The sequence below is a fragment of the Marmota monax genome, unplaced genomic scaffold, assembly GCF_021218885.2.
Source record: "Marmota monax isolate L192 unplaced genomic scaffold, Marmota_monax_Labrador192_F-V1.1 WCK01_AAM20220418_F8-fsc00019, whole genome shotgun sequence".
In the NCBI taxonomy this organism is placed as follows: Eukaryota; Metazoa; Chordata; class Mammalia; order Rodentia; family Sciuridae; genus Marmota; species Marmota monax.
In genome coordinates this window covers 7,383,114-7,395,162 of record NW_026695242.1, presented here as the reverse complement: position 1 = coordinate 7,395,162, position 12,049 = coordinate 7,383,114, and the positions used below count along the sequence as shown (strand labels likewise).

The 12,049-nt window shown below is 57.0% G+C and overlaps 1 protein-coding gene across 6 annotated transcripts in view; it reads left to right on the top strand.

Moving 5' to 3' along the window:
- The window catches only part of Cdh23 (cadherin related 23), a 383,514-nt gene that overhangs the window by 90,410 nt on the left and 281,055 nt on the right, over nucleotides 1-12,049 (top strand). The gene's annotated exons all lie outside the window — the stretch shown is intronic.

Genomic DNA, 12,049 nt, shown 5'->3' with positions numbered 1-12,049 from the left:
TGGGCACTGGGGTCTGAGAACCATGACTCCAGCTGGGTGGCTCTTTACTTGGCCGCATGTTGGAATCACCTGGAAAGTTCTAACAAAATGCCGAGTCCAGACCTCCCCTAGAACATGAATTCCTATGGACCCTACAGTCGGCGGGGCCTGGGCGTCCTTATTGTCAGAAGTTCCCACACCATACCAACATGACATCAGGTCAAGAGTCCCTGCTTCAGAGCCACCATGGACTGTTTTTATTTTGGGGTTTTTGAACATTGCAAAGACAATAGAAAAATACACAATATGTTTTGCATTGCCCGTGCCTCGGCCTAAGCTGAACATGCTGGAGCACCCCCGTGTAGCACGGGACCCACACGTTTGAGGGGTGGAGGCTCCTGGGAAGCTGGCTTCCCCGTTGGCCAAGGGAAATGGTCACCCAAGGTGCTGGCTTCCAGCCCTGCCTAACTAGGAGAAGCCCCTCGGGACTGAGCACTCTCCAGAGCCCCAGCGGGACCCCAGGCCCATGAGTCACACCTTGGGGTGTGGGCACAGGCATGGACATCGTTTCAGAGTTCCAGGTGATCCCAACACGCCAGCCCGTGTGGGGACCGCTGACTGATGGGCCTTCCCACGCCCCAGTTCCTCAGATTGAGTCCTGTAGGTTGAAGGGACCCTGGAAATCACCCCGACCCTGGGCCCACCTGGGCAGCACAGTGGACTCCCTCAGCCAGTTCTGGGCTAGAATCTGGGTGCTCGAGCCCCTCCCACAGGCTCCCGTGCACTCGGTCTGGGGTACAGTAGCGCCTCTGGGATTTCAGAAGCGCTCCAGGTGACTCTCAGGTGCAGCCGGGGCCGGTCCCCCAGGCTGACATCCCTGCTTGGTGGCATCTGGAGGGAGGCCTGGGGAAGGACAGACACCCGGAGGTGGTGGCCTCTTAGCAGAGGTGACCTGCAGCCAGGCACTGCCCTCCCCTCCCTTGGTCACATTCAGGGGACCGCAGTGATGGGTTCCGGGGGAAGGGCCTTGCTCTCGAGTCACGAGTCCCGGGAGCATGATTGGTGACTTGCCTTGTGGCTCAGGGCAGGAGGGCAGCCCGGCCCCGCTGAGCAGGAAGGAGCCAGCACGTGGCTGTCGTGTGTGGATTATCTCCTGCCAGCCTTTCAGGCCTGCAGTGCTCTGTTTATTTTAATGATAATGTCAAGTTCAATTTGCCGTCATTTTTCCACATTTCCTTTTGTGGAGTTAATTGAACAGTTCAATGAATTGAAAAGTTTCAGGAGAGGGGAAAACGCCCGGCCCCCCATTATCACTGTGATTAAACCTGGGAACGAAGGCTCCACTCTCTGGGCCCTGAGAAAGGACTGCAGCCCCCCGTGGGCCTGGGCGTGCAGCAAGGACTCAGCAAGGTCAGGCAGAACGTTCTGGAGCCCCTCCTTCCCAGCTACCTCAGGATAACAGGCTGCTATTTCTGGACAGAGGAAAATATCCCATCCCCCATGAGCACTGGCCGCAGCCCTGCCCCACCTCAGCGGGGTCCCCACAGTGCAGCCTGATTGGGGACCCCGGAAGTGGCCGGGTTGGCTGTGCCCTTCCAGCCTCTGGCGCCCACTGCCTGCCTTGCGCGTGCTGTGGGGTCTGCAGAGCTGGGGCAAGTGTGACCTTGGTGTGGTGTGAAGGGCCATCACACCAGGAGCTGGGGGTGGGAGGGGCACCTCCACCCCTGCCAGCTGTTTGGCTGGGTGACCGTGAACTCACCACTGAGCCACCCAGCCCTGCCTTCTCCTTTGTCTCAGGGCCACCGATGGATCGCTCAGTGGGTGACTGACCCAGGGCCACATAGCAAGCCATGACGGGGTGTGAGCCATGTCAGTGCCGGGTCGGGCTGACTCTCTCTGTCCTAACCAAGGGAATCCTCTGAGTCTTCTCTGCCCTTTGACGGAGGCCAAGGACCTCTGTCTGTTCATTGTCATATCCCAGTGCCTCGAGCAGGGCTGGGGACAGCAGGTGCTCAGCAGTGTGTGCTGAGTCAACGGATGAAAGGCTCTAACAGGAGGGGGCTGAACAAGACCAGCTTTGCCACGTGCCAGCTGTGTGACTTAGGGCCAAGAACTCGACCTCTCTGTGACCGCAGGGTCATGGGGTCTTAGAGCACACCGTGCCTGCAGCCAGGCCCGCAGCCCTCGGCAATGATGCCTCTTTCCTGCTGTGGGACCCAGAAGCAGGCGAGCTCTGGGTTTCTAAGAGTCGGGACCAAATCCCTTGCATATTTATATTCGATGCCTGATTTTCCCTCTTGGGCATATTAATTTAAAACGTGTGCTGTGTCTCACCTTCCACTCCTCCCAACCACTAGAGCCTCTGAGCTCAGACTGTCCTGCTCTGTTCAATGTCTCCTTCCCTGATTAGCCCACCCTCTCGGCCATCCAGATCTGTGTGCCCAGGAGAGCGGCAGCCACCTGTCGGACCCCCAGACAGGGAGGGCCACGCTCCTGGCAGGGGATAAGTGGGCTGAGGCCCCCTCCACCGTGCCTCCCTCCAGGGTGTCCACCTTCAGGCCAGGCTCCGGAGTGACCTGGAGGCTCCGTAGGGTTGGTCACTGTGAGGTGAGAGGAACCCTGTGTTCTGCCGCTGGGTTTCAGGCTTGGATAAAAAGCTTTGTGAGAAAAGCCATGAGAGTGGGGGGTCCGGCAGACCTGGGTTTGAATCCTGGCTCTGCCAGCTCATGGCTGTGTGACCTCAGGTAGATCCCTTGACCTCTCTGAGCCTGTTCCCTCACCTGGGTATCAGGCAGCTAGCCCTGCTGTGGACCGTCATTGTGAGAAGTGAAGGACAGGGAAAGCCTGGGAACCTGGAGTGGTGCCCAGCGCGGGGTGTGCTTCCTGAGCGCTGCGTTCCTTCCCCAGGCGGTGCCTCCACCTGCTCCAGTGGGGCTGCAGGAGAGAGCAGGTGTGAAGAGGGCCTGCGGGTTCCGGAGACAGACTGTCCCCTGAACCTGGGGCCGGGGGCGAGGGGTGCGTGGGGTGGCTGCCCCAGGGAGAGGCCGGGTGGTTGGAAGCCTAGGTCAGAAAGAAGGCTCCCAGAGGTCAAGCCCAGTTCAGGCCCTGGGGGACGAGCCAGAGGAGCCTGACCAGGGCAGGAGAGCCCAGGGAACCAAGACAAATGAGACCATCCCCAGGAGTCAGGCTCTCGGCCAGCCTGTCTGATCCCAGAGGAGAGACAAATGAGGCTGCAGACCCCAAGGCCAGCCGGCTCCGGGGCGTCCGGGAGCGGGGGAGGGCAGCGCCCTGGCTCTGGCAGAGACCAAGGCCAGGGAGGACGAGGGCGGGCTCCCCTCCGAGGGGACAGGGGCTTGCAACAGGCCTGATGGCCACGGGGTGGGGGTGGGGGTGAGGGTGGGGGTGTGTGTCGGCCTCAGAAAACCCTGATCACAACTCATGGCCTTGGGATGGGGGTCAGGGCTGCCACCCGTGTCTCCTCGGCTTAGCCCCGGCCAGACGGCCCTCTGGGGTGCGGGGCCCTCGCTCCTCTCTGCAGAATCAGGGGGAGGCTTGGTCTGCGGTCCTCCCTTGAGCCAGGACGAGTCCCTGTTTGTGAGCTGGCCTGTGCACTCCACGCCTGATTCTGCCCCTCTTAACGGCCCTGAGCCCGCAGGGAAAGACAGCTGGATCCTTGGCCCCTGGGTAGGAAGGGACAGTAGACCACAGCGTGGCGTAAGGCCCTTTTATGTCACAGATTGCAAGAGTTTGGTTTCCGGGTGCTCCTCAGGGTCGATCCCAGTGGCAGCGTGGACCCCAGTGTTGTGAAGGATCCTGAAGTTCACTAAGTTCACAGAAAAGGGTCCGCGATTGATTAGTAATGTCTGTGGGGACCCGCAGTGGGACCGCTCTCTCCCTAGAGAAGACAGGGGGTCTGTGACGGAGGGGTGGGCAAGAGAAGACAGACGGCGGACTGAGCCCCGAGCACCAGCCGCCCCTGCCAAGGGCAGGGGCCTCTGGCTCACTGCAGACCCGGGTCCTGGGTCTGGGGCACAGGAGAGAGCCCCTGGCAGGGCTGGTGTTCGGGGCCTGCGTTTAATGTTGGCTGGGATTTGAGAGGCGGCAGCAGAAGGAAGGGTTTCGAGGCTAAAGGAACAGCAGCAGCGTAGCCGTGGGAGCATGTGAGGCCAGGCCCAAGGCCGTGGTGGGCCCTGGGGAGGGCAGAGCCTGGCAGGCTGGGCCAGTGTGCAGTGGAAATGTGCCCGGCCGGGGTGGGGGGTGCACACCTGGGGAAGAGCAAGGGACACGGCTAGGGTGGGAAGAACTTGGTTTTTTGCGTGTGTGTTCTTTTTAGTAATACATGACGGCAGAGTGTATTTTGACATACACACACACACAGAGTGTAATTCTTGGGCTCAAACAGGATGTGGAGTTTCACTGGTCGTGTATTCATTCATATATGAACATAGGAAAGTTCTGTCCAGTTCATTCCACTGTCTTTCCTATTCCCACCCCTCTCCCCTCAGTCCCCTTTGTCTAATCCAGTGAACTTCTATTTTACCCCTTATTATTGTGAGTCAGGATCTGCATATCAGAGAGAACATTTGGCCTTTGGTTTTTGGGGACTGGCTTATTTTGCTTAGCATGATAGTCTCCTGTTCCATCCATTTACCAGCATATGCCATAATTTCATTCATCTTTATGGCTCAGTAGTATTCCATTGTGTATATACAGTGCATTTTCTTGATCCATTCATCTGCTGAAGGGCACCTAGGTTGGTTCCATAGCTTAGCTATTGTGAATTGAGCTGTTATGAACTTGTGGCTGCGTCACGGCAGTATGCTGATTTTAATGCTACAGAAACTACGGAAGGTGTTGGGTCAGGGTGTGACACAAAGGTGTTCTTTTAAACACTGCTGCTACCCAGCGCCACCACCTGCAGTCTTAATTCCTGAGGCAGGAGAATCACAAGTTCGAGGCCGGCCTCGGCAACTTAACAAGGCCCTAAGCAATTTAGCAGGACTCTGTCTCAAAATTAAAAAATAAAAAGGGCTGGGGGTGTGGCTCAGTGGCGAAGTTTCTGGGTTCAATCTACAGTAAAAAAAATAAAAGTGACAGTGCTGCAAGTCAGAGGCACACACCGTCCCACCGTGCGCTCGCGCCCCTCCCGGGCTTTGGAAAACCCAAGCCTGCAGCCTGCCACCGCGCAGCCGGGTTTCCAGCAGCCAAGGTTGGCAATTCTCCGGGAACAGCATGACACGCCGATCCCAGCCTCGCGCCTCGGTGCAAATAACAACAATAACAGTAATGACAGTCATCTCAGCCAGCAGCATGGGCCCAGCGGCTCCCGGGAAGCCGTGATTGTCCGCCCCTTGCCTGGACGACAGACGTGGCTTGCCGGTGAAGGACGTGTCCCCAGCCCTCCGCCTCCCAGGGAGCCCTGCGTTCTGCTGAGCAGATCCCCTCCTCCACCGAGGCCCTGCCCTCCGAACAGGCACCCCATCCCAGGGTGGGGTTCTCAGCCCCAGGAGGGAACACACGGCCCTCTGAGAGCGGTCAGGGCCAATTCCCAAGAGACTGGCCCCTTGGCCAGTGCCCCTCTGAGTGCACCTGTGTCCAAAGCCGAGTGCTACTGGCTTGAGGATCACTGGGTTTGATTGGCTGGGCCTTTAGTCCATTAGTGTCCGCAATTAAGAATCCACTTGCAGAGCAGGAGGTGGCTGTGTGGTACGGTCAGGCCCAGCAGGGACAAGACCCTGGGTTCAGTCCCGACACTGAGAAAAAACAGCAAAAATGACCTCAGTTGCTCTCCTCTCTCCTCCTGCCATGGCTCTGAGATCTGCGTGGCTTTGGGGGACCGTCCTCCTCCTGATCCTCTGGGCCGTTGGCAAGGTTCATTCATTTATTTATTGAGTGTCTCTGGGATGCCAGGTGGTGTTAGGCTTAGGGACCTGACAGGGAATGTGACAGGCCAGGCTGTGGCTCCCAGGGGCTTATGCAAATGTGCTTGTAACAGTGGGCGGAGGCTGGGGGAGGAGGCTGGCAAGTCAAGTAATAAACAGGTGCCTCAGAGAGGACTGTGAAGACTTGGGCATGGGGACAGTGTGACTAGGCGTCCCTTTAGATATTTGCTCTGGGTGTTTGAGGAAGGCCCCTAGAGATGGTGACTGTCAGCCAGTGAGGGGCACAGTGAGAAGGCTGGCACGTCTAGATCTAGGGTAGGAACCTCCCAGCAGAAGCATGACCAGGGCAAAGGCCCTGGGGCAGCCACAAACTTGGCATGTTCAGGAACAGTAAGCATGTGTGTGGGCCCAGAGGTATGTGTGGCCCGGGAGCCTGTGAGATGTGGCGGGATGTGTGAGCCTAGGTCATTAGGGCCTTGGGTATGATCTGATTTGTTTTATTTAAAAATATTTTAATTATGGTAAAATACACGAAACATGAAATTTCTCGTCTTAATCAGTTTCACGTTCACAGTATTAAGTACGGTCCCACAGTTACGTAACCAGTCCCCAGAACTCGTTATCTTGAAAGCTGAAACTCTGTACCCATTCAACAATAATACTCTCCCCAGCCCTGTCCCTGAGCCCTGGCCACTGCAGTCCCCCTGTCTATGAATCGGGCTACTCCAGGTGACTGCGTGACAGTGGGTCGTGCGTGGTGGTCTTCGTGAGCGGCTCATTTCACTTAGTGCCGTGTCCTCGGGTTCGTGCGTGCTGGGGCATGGGCCAAAATGGCCTGTTTTTTAGAACTCAATAGTTTTCCCGTGGATGCTTGTGCTGCATCTGGCCTATCCGTCCCCCTGTGGATGGACACCTGGGTGGCCCCTCCTGCATCTCTGTTGTGACTCACGCTGCTATGACCATGGTGTGCAAGGGTTTCAATTCGTACATATGCTCCTTCCCGCCCAGGAGGCGAGGCCGGGCTCCTGCCTGAGTTGTGAGCACAGAGGGGAGGGGGCCGGCCCGGTGTGACCCATCCCCACGGGAGACGGGGTGTGAGAGTCCTCGGGCTGCACTGATTGAGCTGGGAGTCCTAGGACCAGGCCCTTAAATCACGCTGGGGCTGGAGGAGCCTTTCTCTGCATGTGGAATGGGAGCCATAAACCACGCTGACTTACAGGCGGTGCTCACCAGGCTGCTTGTTTATGGCCAGACCCTTCCCGCTCCTGCTGCCTGTACTGTGCCATTGGTAAACATTTGTCCAGGACCAGCACTTCCAGATCCCATGCACCCGCGTGTCTGGAGGAGGGCGGGGGCTGGTGTGCAAGAGTCAGCTCAGTGGCCCACGGCCAGCGGAACCAGCAGGGCCTAGGACTACAGAGTCCCAGCTCCCTGAGGGGCTCGGGTGTACAGTCTTGGGGGGGGGGGCATCTTCTTTGGGGATCTCCAGAAACAGACCTTCTGATGGGGACTTAAGGACAAGTGGTCTCCTGGGCAGGAGATCCCAGGGACCCAGGGAGGGGGTGAGGAGGTAAGACAGGGAAGAGAGAAAGCCATAAGACCCGTTGCCAACTGTGCCTGTGGGTTTCTGATGCTATAACAGGACATCACAGACAGGGTGATCTGTGAACAGCCGGATCTCATTTTGCTCATGGTGCTGGAGGCTGGGAGTCCAGGAACATGGCGCCTGCCTCTGGTGAGGCCTCATGCTGCATCACACAGGGTGAGGGTGTCGCATGGTGAGACGGGACAAGCATGCTCGCTCAGCTGTCTTTCTTCTTATGAAGCCATTAATGTCATTATGGGGTCCCATCCTCATGACCTCGTCTCACCCTGGTTACCCGCCAAAGGCCCTGCCCCCAAATACCACCAACATAGGAATTTGGAGGATAAGTTTCCATCAGAACTTTGGGGGGGTTACACTCATACCCGAGCACCAACCAGGTCACCATGGCGGGCAGCTGGAGACGAGTCCCATGGGGACACCAGGATCCAGGGTACATCATTGCTTCTGGGTCATCCTCCTGAGAGGGAGGGGCAAGGGTGGCCCTGCTGGCTTCATGTTTATCTATCATCTTCCAAGAGCCACGCACCCCATGCTGCCACCAGGACATTGTCCTTGGCCCAGCTGCCCTGACCCAGGAACAGGAGGAGCAGCCTCGGATGGCCACACACCCCAGGCAAAGAACCACGGGGCTGGAGCTGGTCGGGCTGGTGTGTGTGACAGTGCAGGGGTGGTTGGCAGGGGACTGAGGGCATCTGCTGGGGTGCCTGCCCAGATCCCATCTCACCATCATCAGGGGCCTCGGGCCCTTGTGTGTCGCTGGTCTTCTTACCACCAAATAGCACTCCAGACCTCGGTGGAAACCCATTTGGCTATTCCTCAATAAGTAGAGTTACCATGTGACCCGGAAATTCCACTCCTACATATACCCCCCCAAAAATTGAAAACAGCTGTTCATGCACAAATGTGTACACAGATGTTCGCAGGAGCATTGTTCACAGTAGCTAAAAGATAGAGATAACCCAAATGTCCATCTGCGTGTGAATGGAGAGACAAATGTCTCAGAGCCACACAACAGAATATTACTGGGCCTGTAAAAAAGGAACGAAGTACTGATACACGTCACAGCATGGATGGACCCAGAAAATGTGAGGCTAAAGTAAAAGAAGCCAGACGCAAAAGGCCATGTTTCTTACGATTCCATTCATATGAAATGTCCTGAACAGGCCAATCCACAGAGACAGAAAGGGGATTCGTGATGATCAGGGGCTGGGGACAGAGGGACAGGGTGATTGCTTATTGGGGGTGGGGTTTCCTTTAGGGGTGATAAAAAAAAAGAAACATTGTGGAACTAGACAGTGGTAAAGGTGGCACAAGATCGTAGATTGTGCTACAAGCAACTGAATTGTACACTTCCCTCCAAGTGGTAAATTCCGTGAGATGTGTATCTTGCCAGGTTTTTTTTTTTTCCCAAAGCACTCCAGGTGTTTTGCAGCTCTGAGATGCAAGGCGCACCGTTTCTCTGGTGAGAAACAAACCTGCACGTGGCACACACACCCAGGTGTCATGCAGCCCGGGACGCTCCTCCTGAGCGGTAACCAGGGGCGCCGGGCGGAGGAGAGCCCTGCACACTGGCCGCGTGCCCACAGGAGTGGCGGGGCCCGGGTTGCTGGAGAAGCCGGCCCTGTTTCGGCCGAGCTGCAGAGCAGCGCTGGGCGGGGGTGTATGCGCAGCTGGAAGATCGTGGGGGGCGTCTTGTCTTAAATATGATATTAAATCGGCACCTTTAATTAGTACACTTAGAAAAGGTCACTAGCAATTACGTGGGACACAAAGAAGGCGTGAGGGGCAGGCGCCCGTGAGGAAGCAGAGAAAGACCATTTCGAGCAGCACATAATTGAGGGGAAAATGGATAAAAGTCCTTGAAATTACAGGGTGGGTGACAGCAGCTGATGGCCCTGTCCCCGTCCTGCCTGGGCCCCCCCCCCCTGCCCCGAGTGTCGGACTCGAGCCATTTGGGATAGCAGGCCGAGTCATGAGACCTTGGCTGCAGGGCAGCGTGGCCTTCCCAGAATCCCCTGGGCCAGTGGGCAGCGAGGCCTTGTGTCCCACCTGGGCTGGCCCTGATGGGGTTGCTGGGGTTGCTGCAGGTGGCCCTAGGCCTGCTGTACTGTGGACAAACAGGGGAGCATCTGGACCTAGTTCCTGGGAGGGATCTGCCAGGGCATTGGGCAGCAGCTGAGCGTTTCTTAAATGTTGGCCATAGAAAAGAAATGCGTGTCCTGGAAGTCAGGGGACAGCTGGAAATTCTATCGTAGCTCTGGGTTACATAAAAATAAAATTTTAAATTTATAAAAATGAATGGTGCACTCTGCTGCCAATATATTCCTTGTCAAGGGGCAACGCAGACACTTTGGGAAGTCAGGCTCAGTGGACCTGTGACTTTGACGTACCCCTTCCTTCCCACCTAGAAAGAGAAGAGCCTCGAACTGGGAGTCTGGTTCGGGTTCAAGGGCTGAGGTGTGCTCCCATCAAACTCTGGGCAACTTGGTAAACGCCTTCACCTTTTCCTTCTCCAGACGGGGAGGTTGGGCCTGAGGCTGTTCCATGTTCACTCCAGGATTTGCTGTTCTGACCCCTCCCCCACTCCTCACCTCCTCCCATCACCTCGCATGGTCATGTCCCCCTCTGCTGTTCTGCTGCTTGACTTTGGAGAGGTTTCTCTGTCTCCTGGAGCCTCAACTTCCTCATCTGTAAAACGGGCAGGATAACGGCTGCCGAAGGGTTGCTGGGAAAGTTTAATGAGCAAACCCAGGTGCGTGGACCAAGGGTCTGTCCCAGCACAACAGCCTGATGAATGCCCAGGACCCTTCTTTTCCAAGTGTTGGGCTTCCAGCTGGACGGGGCCTGCTAGGCTCATGTCCACGGAAGCCCTGATTCTGAGATGGGCGAGGTGTGGAGACAGATGTGGGCTCTGGGCCCTGCACGCCTGGGCTGTGGCCTCCACCTCCGCCGTTTGCCCTCTGAGCGGCTCTGGGAAATGACATCGTCCCTCTCGGATGCCTTGTCTGTAAGTGGCAGCGCGAGTGAGGACTGAATCCCATAGAACCGTCATGAAACGGCTTAGCCAGGCACCTGGCCTCCGGCGAGGGCTCAAAGCCATCCACCATCACTGTCACGCCGACCCGTCGTCCTGTTGGAGTCCACTTAGGAAAGCCCCTTACGTCCTCCCTCCTTCCCTAGCTTGATCTTCAGAGCTAGTTGGTAAATATGAGAGGCAGGCTCTGGGGAGGAGAGGGGCCTGCCCCATGTTGCGGGGTGAGCTGACGCGCTGCGGGAAGGGCACGCGGCACCTTGTTCTGACCTCGCTGACCCTGTAAGAACCAGACAGAGACTGCCCCTCCTCTTTATAAAACGACTCGCTATCCACTCATGCCATTTTGTGCACAGTTCCTGGGGACTTGAGGACCTCCTGAAGCCAAGGCGCCCAGATGTCCCAGTTACCCTGCAGCTTCCTGGTTTTGCCTCTGTCCTGGGAAACAGAGCAGTGGGCCACCCCGCGAAAGCCACCGGGGAACCTTGAGCCCAGGAGATGTCCTATGCTAGGGCCTCTTAGGTGAGGTACGGACAGCTGTCCTGATGCCTGGGCTGGCCAGGGCTTTGCTTCCTGGTGAGAGGTGACACCTACCTTTTAATCCCCTTCTTGAAGACAGGAACCAGACCCTGCCACCCAGTTCTGGACTGGAGTGACGGTCTGAGGCTGAGCCGAATCTTCCTAATTTCTGTGTACAGCAGGGCACGCCCCAAAGCCAGCGCCTTGTCACTCTTGAATGAAGCCCAGAAGATTTTGCAAAGTATTCTGAATTAGAAAGTGTAATTCCATCTGCAAAAGACAGAACTCCAACTCAACTGGCATGCGCCAAAAAAACAGGGGGAGAGAGGGTGTGGCTATCCTTCTCACAGCCAAGAAGTCCAAGGACAGAGGCGCTCTCAGGCACACCTGCCTGCACACCCCCAGCTCTCAGGAGCTCGTCCCTGGGGCACAGTGGCTCTGCACTGGCCTCCCTGGCTTCACTCTCCGGAGGCTCCCCTGTGTGGTGCCAGAGATAGCTGCCGACAAGACCCGCCCAGCAGCCCCAGTGGAAAGAGAGCGCCTCTTTTCCACAGTAGCAGCGAAAGTCCCAGGGTTGGATTTGATTGGCTAAGTTGGGTCACATGCTCATTTTGGAACCAATCATAGTGACCAGGGAGATGGGATGCTCTGGGCAGAATTCTGTGCCCATCTTGGAACACAGTAGGTGTTGGGAGCCCTGTCCTTACTCATCCCAGCCACGTTGAGAGGGAGGCTCCAAACCAACATTAGGACAAGGGGCAGGCAGAAGCCACAGTGGTCCATTGCACACCCAGAACACGGTGGTGACATGTGAGAGCTCTGAGTGACGAGTGGGCCACGGTGGACGTGGGGAGCCTGGTCAGAGCCTAGGGATGCACGGGGTCTCCTGATAATCATGGTTTGCTGGAGGTTCGTGGGGAGGCTGGTCCCTGCTGGGAGCCGTGCCACCTGAGCAGGTTGTAAGGAAGGACCCTGACCTCCTCTAGTGACCCTGACCTCCTCTAGTGACCCTGACCTCCTCTAATGACCCTG